This window comes from Erigeron canadensis, chromosome 8, assembly GCF_010389155.1.
Source record: "Erigeron canadensis isolate Cc75 chromosome 8, C_canadensis_v1, whole genome shotgun sequence".
Classification (NCBI taxonomy): domain Eukaryota; kingdom Viridiplantae; phylum Streptophyta; class Magnoliopsida; order Asterales; family Asteraceae; genus Erigeron; species Erigeron canadensis.
In genome coordinates, this window is record NC_057768.1 from 6226951 (window position 1) to 6236340 (window position 9390).

The 9390-nt window shown below is 30.2% G+C and overlaps 1 pseudogene; it reads right to left on the minus strand.

Annotated features, from left to right (window-relative positions):
* Window positions 1-299: 299 nt before the first annotated feature.
* Window positions 300-428, minus strand: LOC122580691 (annotated as a pseudogene).
* Window positions 429-9390: the final 8962 nt, after the last annotated feature.

Sequence of the window (9390 nt, forward strand, 5' to 3'; positions counted from 1 at the left end):
ATCATCTATACTCTTTTATAGAAAGAATACATCATCTCTCATAAATGTTGAAAGTTACATATGACGAAATTACACTTATACCCTCCTTATCCACACTTCTTGAATACACATAACTCACCCCTTGTTAGTATAAGTATAACATTGCGATTTAAACATACTCTATTTGGGGGAAAAATAGGTGTACATTGGATAATTTTGTGATGTTAATTGTATCTGCCGCAACGCGCAAGTACCAAGCTAGTAATGTGGAATATAAACTATGTTGTCTTAATCGAGTTCACGCTAGAGAGTCCTGTCACATTCTATACCTAATAGGAAGAAAACCATACATTAATTCGCCAGAAGACATGATAATTAGTTTTCAACCATCAATTGACGCGTCTCGGTTATTACCTCATTAACTGCGTCATTGCCCCAAGCGCAAAGATAATGATAATAAACGTAAATTTTACCCCCTGATGCTCGAATTTTGGTTTTCCCAAATCTAACTCTTTCACAGGAAAACTGCCTTGCCATGTTAACCCAATGACATAAGAACCCGTTATTTAATAACCAATTTTTTTTCTCAAAGTGTTTTTTGCTTATTTATTCATTTGTTGCTTCCATGAATCACGATGCTCTATCTTGTAGACAAATAAATAAAACATTATCTCATCATAGTTGGCTGTTTTAGGTTTTATTCCAATTTCCAACTATGCCCATGTAATGTTCAGTCTTGTACCAATTTTTGTGCTAAGTTACACTGGTAGTCCTTAATGTTTGGCTTATGTTCTAATTAATGTATTGATATCTTATTATTTTATATTTTAGACCCGTATCAAATACACTTGGTTTACGACATTATAAATATAAGATCAAGTTTATGCAATCCGAAAAGACTTATAAATTTAGATGTAAAAATTTAGTAAAAATACAATCCGATAAGTTTGGATTTTAAGAATGTATTAAAATCAAGTCATGTAATAGTTGGAACCTTAGAAATATGTATACTCTTTTATCCTTTGCAATATTTCTTTATAGACGACATTCGTTATTGTACATTTTGTCTTTTATTCTTTGTTGCATATCAACACTTCCAGGATCTTATTCGATTTAACCCAATAGATCGCCACGTACAAAAATCCGTGTGTGATCAAACCAGACGTCTTAAATACAATACAACTGTCGATAAAAATTGCCTCTGACTTTTATTAATTGTCATTGCGAAAGAAACAACTACTTTCTTGAAATAATAATAGGGTTGCCCATATTACTAACAACAATATAAAATAAAGTATTAATATAAATATTGTTTTAATTACTAATAACAACAATATTATAAATAATTTAATTACACTTAATAATATAAAATATAGTATTAATATAAATATTAGTTTGTTATTAGGTAAACAAACTAGGGAAGAAGATGAGTGCATTTATGGGGGATTTTTTTTAAAGACTGTGATATATTATATTATATTATATTATACATATGTAAATCTGTATGTATGTAACTAGGGAAGAAGATGAGTGCTGCAAGCCAGCAACCACAAACTTTCCTTTTTTTATAATTTTGTTTGTTAGTATAATATTACAAAACAGACCTTAGAGTATTATATATTTACATATTTAGTTAGTTTTTTTAATTATAATTTGTTTTAAATAGTTTGTTTAGTTTAATCAATGTGATGGAATTTTAAGTTTAATAATGGTTTTTTTTAATTAGAAAAAATTGTTTTAGTTTAATATAAAATGTTATTTTTTTATTATTTAAAAATGTAAAAAGAAAGTTAGGAGGGTTGAAAGTTTTATAGAATGTCAGTAAAAATGATTTGGAGGGTTGATTGAGAGGGTTGAAAAGGTAAAATGAGGTAGATGAATATTGTTGGTTGAATTTGGCAGGGTTGATAAAATTGTTTGTTATCACTCCTAATACCCTTAGCATCCGTGCATTTAAGTTTTTTTATTTTTTATTTTTTTCTATAAACTTATAGACGTGATATTTACACGTAAACAAGTTACTTATTAAGAGTGGTAAAAAGCGTTAACATAGACATGTACGTACACTCTGTTATGTAGATGTATGCATGCACCAATAGACTTTGTATGCAGGGAAGGCCCGGAGGGGAGGCAAGCAAGACCTCCGGCCAATATAAAAATTTTTTAAAATTCCTATGTATATTAATTGTAAATGTAAAAGTATAAAATTATATATTTTTTGAACATTTAAAATTATATATATATATATATATATATATATATATATATTTGATTCTAATAACAAGTTAATGCTTAAATTATGTTCTATATCAATAGAACTTGATGTGAACAGTGACTTATGACGTGCCAAGACCATGTCACATCCTGTTTCATTACTCGGAAATTTTACACAACTTAATCAGTTCGGATTTTTCTTTTTTTATAAATATATACGAGTAATATTTTAGCTGTTAAATATGTATATACATACAAATTTATGTCCTCAATAATAAACTATACTAAATGACTTTAACTAATAAATAAACATCTAAATGAAATTTACAAGATAAGGGATAAATCCCCCTCACACTTTTTCATCTACACAAAGGGTTCATATTGAGTTCTAAAAGACTATAAGTAACATCAAAAAGCTTTAGATTTACTCTTAATTTTTAGAGGTATTATTATGTTAATAATCTTTTCTTGATTAGATTTTATTATTTTTTATTTTGAGATCATATCTTGGTGATTTTATTTAGATTTTCATTTGAAATTATTAAGAATTTCATTTGATTAAAATTATTTTTATTTATTCATCTTTAATCTGATATAAGGTTTAATTAGATTAGAACAATAAATAAACAAAAAAATCGGATATTGATGCCGGTAAACTTTATATGGAGTTGAAGTTAATTGACACGTCACAAATTGATTAACTTAAAAACCCAATAAATGTTTTGAAGGTCTTGAAACAGCTTAGTTATTTCCCGAATTCAACCATTGCATATAGAATATTATTGACTATACTAGTCACAATTGCATCTGCTGAAAGGAGAAGTTGAAGTTGTTAAAATTTTATTTTTATAACGTTTCAGTTATATATTAAAAAAAATTATATAATCGGATTCCTAAAAGTAGGGGGCATTTTTTTATGTATGTGTACACAGTCTATATATGGCCACTGTTTTTTTATAATGTTTCACTGTTTATATGTATGTGTACACAGTCTATATATGGCCAAGCTAGTAAGCTCTGGACTATGGTTTCTCTATATATGCTTTTAGCCCGTGGTGAAGCTATGTGGTGGCGGACAACCCCACAAATTTTATGAAACTTTATATTTCTAGTGTAATGTTTATTTATTTTTTTAGTGTAAAGATAAATGGCAATCCCTCAAAATATACACTTAAATATTATACTCTCAACTTGAAGTTACATATTTACTTTACGTTTATTATTATCTTGAAAAGAATTTTGGCGATCTCATACCTTAAATCCTAGCTCCGTCACTGCTTTTAGCTCTTTGGTTGTTGATTTAAGTTTACTTTGGCATCATATTATACATCTATATTAATAGTCATGCTTATGAATAGTAGCATGCACATTGATATTACGCCACGTGTCCCCATTTTTTGCATAACACGTATTATTTCATTCACCTTTCAAATTTTGCCACATCATCGTGTCTCGGGTTTTGGTTTTGGTTTTGGTTTTGGTTTTGGTTTCGGTTTTGGATATTGGTTTTCTTTAACTTTATTAAACTATGTATTTTATAATACAAATTCATTGCATTACATCTATATTAATAGTCATGCTTATGAATAGTAGCATGCACATTGATATTACGCCACGTGTCCCCATTTTTTGCATAACACGTATTATTTCATTCACCTTTCAAAATTTGCCACATCATCGTGTCTCGGGTTTTGGTTTTGGTTTTGGATATTGGCTTTCTTTAACTTTATTAAACTATGTATTTTATAATACAAATTCATTGCATCATGTTCGGACTTTGTCACGTCGCTTTTTTATATTTCTTTATTTTTCTTTTCGGATTTTTTATTACGGGTTACTATATTATTTTTCACATTGTTTTTCTTTTTGAGTCATTCAACCATTTTGTGGCACACCCCGTACCACTACTTGCATTTTGTTACATCGCATCCGCTTGAATTCTGAATTAATATATTGATAATTTTGTCATATCACATCCCGTTCAGGTTTATACTACGAGTTACTTTTTGGTTTCTTACACACTTTTGAACAAACATATTAATGACAAAAATTATTTCTAAGGGGTCATGGGTTCAAATTCTGCCACATGCAAATATGGTGGGGAACCTTAGCAATGCTATACTTATCTACACATGGGTGAGCAAACCCTTTAGGCAGAGCCGGCTATAACATGGCTCAAGTGGTGCTAGAAATCCAGGCCCGCTTTTCTTTGGGGGCCCACAGTTTTTCATAGAAGTTCTATATATATGTATATATTTTCGTTCGAAATCCTTGGATTGGTATTTATGTAAATACGTGGACTCTTGTTAACCATCAAAAAAATTAAAATCCCACAGACCTGAAAATGTCAGACTGACATCTTTTCTGTTTCCCTAATTCTTTATCTCCAAATATCACAATTCATATTCATTTCATATATAAAACGTCGTACGTGGTATTCTTGGAGGCTTGTCCAACCTTTTTTGCTTAATAGGTATTCTTCATTTCTAAATATTTATAACGTATTATCTAATTGTTTATTGATTCAAGGGAACATCTAACTTAGTTAAGTTTTACAGATTAACATTTATAGAGCTTATTATTATTGTCATACATTTTATACATATTTTAATTAATATTATGAATGTTAATCTTTTTTTTTTAGGTATGCCTAAAAAATACAAGGAGAGCCGCACGATTTACTTAATAATATAAGCTAAGTTTTTGTTTTGTCATACTTTGTCTTTTATAGTCGAAAACGTTTATCGTCCTAACACTATGCTATTATACCGCTATATTAGAGGCCCACTTTTAATTTTCGAGCTAGACCCCGAAATTTTTTTACATTCTCAAAGACGGCACTGCCTTTAGGGCATTGCCAAGATTCGAACCCGGCGTGGGCGCACTAAAGTTGAGAGTGTTAGCCATTTATCCGCTCTGTCTTTCAAAAATGAAAAAACATTTCTAAGTAAGTGGTTCAAGGTTCAACACAAATATACCGAAAATAACGTAACCGTTTCAACAAGACAATTAAGACCCCACAATTAAACTTGAAGCTTCTCGCAACAATTAAACTTTCCGGTTATCAAATCAAACGGTTTTCCAATCAATGGTAAGAATATGGTCATTAAACGACTCTCGTATGTGCAAGATCATAGTAAAAACATCATGTGTCGTAATTTAGATGTCTCTATTCTAGAAAACGTTATTATCGAGTTTAGTCGATGTTTGGATTATTCAAAGGTCTAAAAGATATATCTCAATTTAGGAGGGGGGTAATATATAATTTGGGTTAGAGTCAAATGCTAAAGGTCTATGTAAGCCACGTTTGATGGCCCTTATTTAATGGGAGGCGCACATGCGGTCTTGTTGACAGAGAGTTTGACACCGCTTACTCTTTTGGTGCTTCTTTTCTAACTTTAAACATAAAAAAGGAAGGACGATTATTTTTAGCAAGTTTGTTCAAAATTGACTAAACCATTTATAAATCAAAGCAACTTTCGCCAATTTAGGAGTGGTAATAGATATAATGTGACGTTTAGCTGTTAAAAACACGAAAGCAATTTATGAGTTAAATGATTATTGACAAATGAAATGGGCTGATAAATAAATATATAGTACTAAATCAGTACTATGTGATAGGAACACTTTCGTATGGAAATTAACATAATGAAATGAAATGATCAATGATTGATTGATTGATATAAAAAGTTAGTATTAAAAATACTAGCACGGTACCCACGCAATACGCGCAATACGACAGTAGTTGTAGTGGCAACAGTGTGTGGTGGGGGCGACTGTAGGTGGTGGAGGCATCGCCAAGTGGTGTAGATAATTGATGTAAAGTTAATTGACGTAAAAGGTTAATAGAAATATTTTGGATAAATGACTGATATTGTAATATAATCATTAATTTATTTATTAAATAATATAAAAGTATAGATTAGATGTATAGAGGAATTAGAATTAAGAAATAAGAGTATTTTAGGTATAAAAAGTACTGAATTTCCTTAAAATAGAAGAAGTTAATATGTTTTATAAGTAGATAGATGAACAAGATAATGCGTAGCACATATCAAGATAATTATTAAAACTTGAAGAGTATTGTATATCTCAATCATCATCTATACTATATTATAAAAAGAATATCTCTTTTTATTTTTGGTAATATTGAAAATATGTAATATTTTCACTTAGTACCTCTTAAAATGCTTTCACATACACAATCCCCTTAACATTAATCTATACTTCTATACTATATTATAAAAAGAATAGTCCTATTTATTTTTGATAATGTTGAAAATATGTAATATTTTCACTTAGCATCCCTTAAAATGCTTTCACATACACAATCCCCTTAACATTAATAATTAAATGACACTATCAATCCTTTTATCACTTAAAATATGTCCATTAACCTTTACGTCAATTATATACACTACTCAAAGCCGCTCCACCACCAAAAGTCGCCCAACCATCACACCATCGCAATTACGGCCGCCGCCGCATCGCGTGGGCACCGTGCTAGTATTATAAAAAGAATAGTCCTCTTTATTTTTGGTAATGTTGAAAATATGTAATATTTTCACTTAGCACCCCTTAAAATGCTTTCACATACACAATCCCCTTAACATTAATAATTAAATAACACTATCAATCCTTTTATCACTTAAAATATGTACATTAACCTTTACATCAATTATATACACAACTCAACGCCGCTCCACCACCAAAAGTCGCCCAACCATCACACCATCGCAATTACGGCCGCCGCCGCCGCATCGCGTGGACACCGTGCTAGTATATTAATAAATTTATCACTAATATTAGTAAAGAAATCCAAATCTTTCCAGTTGTATCGATCTTTATATTTGTTTTAGCTAGGTTGGTCTTTAAGTGTATGTTTGGTTTTGTTTCTTTTGTGCTTCACTTGTATTTTATGTATTTGTTATCCCAAAGTTGCCAAACGCCCAAACCAAAACTTTCTGGTATTGGACCTCTTAGTATGGATCCCATCAAATGTGTTATTTTTTCTACTAGCTCACTAGATCATTCAGCCCATGAGTCAATAAAGTTGAAGCCCAATTGTCATGACATTAGACTTTATTATGATGGAGTGATGGACCATTGTATTTTTTGTTCTATGCTGACTCAGACTATATTTTTGGGAAAATGTTAAGTAAACCGTGTAGTACCTATTTTAGCTAAAGCAGATGTAATTATGTAAAATTCAGATGAGGTTTATGTAAAATTCAGGGGGTTATGTATGTTTATCAAATTCAAAGGTTTAATCTGTAACTTTTTTTAATGTGGCAGTACCTAAGTTTAGATAAAGTCTGCAGTACGGATCATTTTTCCATATTTATATGCTTATGTTAGTTATAAAACTTTGAACAAAAAAGTTGACACAAGTTATGTTTACATAATATATATATTTTTTAAGAGATCTCAATCATAGATTCATGTGTCAAATATATTTTTAAGAATTAATTACTGAAATGGTATCTAACGTTTGCGTAGCCAAATTTCCATTCGGACCATACTGGAGGCTAACGCCGTTTGAATGATACCTAACGTTTGAATGATATTGCAAGTTTCATACCTAATGTTTCTTAATAACTTAAATGGTACCTAATGTTTAATTATTAATTTTTTTATTTTTTTATTTTAAAAAGTGAATTCCTTTTTAAGCCAATGTCTTAAAAACTGGTATTTTAGTCATACCGGTGTGGAAAATTTTCTGGTATTATCGGTATTACCGAGATACTGGTCGATACGACTATTCTCCAAAACTTATTACAATTTAACGAAAACAGTCAAAATGTACTTATAATCCAGTCAAAAATAATACCAAATAGGTTTTTCATAACAAAATATAAGTTTAAAGTTCACAAATAACCAAAAATAGCAATAAAGTATCATAAAATAATTTTATAAAAATTCAATTTTTCTTTTTTGAAAATATTGGGAATACCGTAACGATAATACCAGAAATATCCAGCAATACCAGAAATATCGGCCGATATCTAACGGTATTTAAAACATAGCTTTAAGCTTCGTGTCGCAGTAAATACTGACCGGTATTTCTGGTATTTCTCAAATATTCTGGTATTACCATTGCGGTATTTCCGGTAATTTCGAAAAAAAATTGAAATTTTTTTAAATATGTTTTTATGATACTTTATTGCTATTTTTGATTATTTGTGAACTTTAAACTTATATTTTGTTATGAAAAACCTATTTCGTATTATTTTTGAGTGGATTATAAATACATTTTGACTATTTTCGTTAAATTGTAACAAGTTTTGGAAAATTTTCATCATAAAAGAAAAATAAAACAAATTGAAAATAGTCGTACCGGCTAGTATTTTTGGTAATACCGATAATACCGAAAATTCTTCCACACCAGTGTGAATAAAATACCAGTTTTAAGACATTGGCTTAAAACGGAATTCACCTTTCAAAAATAAAAAATAAAAAATTAATAACTAAACATTATGTACCATTTTATTAATTAAGAAACATTAGGTATGAAACCAGCAATATCGTGCAAACGTTAGGTACCATTTAAGTAATTAAGAAACACGATATTACATCTTTACCCCTCACGTGCAAGTCACGTGGGGGGGAGGTGTTTAACGGCGACGTGACGGCGTTAGCATTCAGTATGGTTTGAGTGGAAATTTGCATACGTTGGGTATGATCAGCATAATTTCGAACGAAAAGATATGAAACCAGTAATATGACGCAAACGTTAGATACCATTTCAGTAATTAACTCTATTTTTAATTGTTAGTAATCTATGCTAATAACGTCTTATTTTCAACCAATCCAAAGTCAAAAAGTTAGAAAATACATGGGCATATGGTACAAAAAAGCATACAAAAGTAGAAAAAGACTCGAGGTTCAAAATATTTGACAGAAAGTCTGAAGTTATTCCGCAAATAAGTTGAATAAAATTAGTTAAACAGATGATGGGAGATCAGGTTTCCAATCGAAGAAAAGTTATATATGCTTTCACTACCCTAATACATACAATATTTAACTAGACACGTACCTACGCGATGCGGCAGTACCTTTGAAAAGGTGATGGTTAATTATATCACCTAACCGATTGTAGAGCTCATAAGGAATGGTGATTTGTGGTAGTGGTGGTGATGTAGTTAAACAGAGAGAGCGAGATGAAACCAATTTTTTTTTAGATTGATGGTGGTTGTC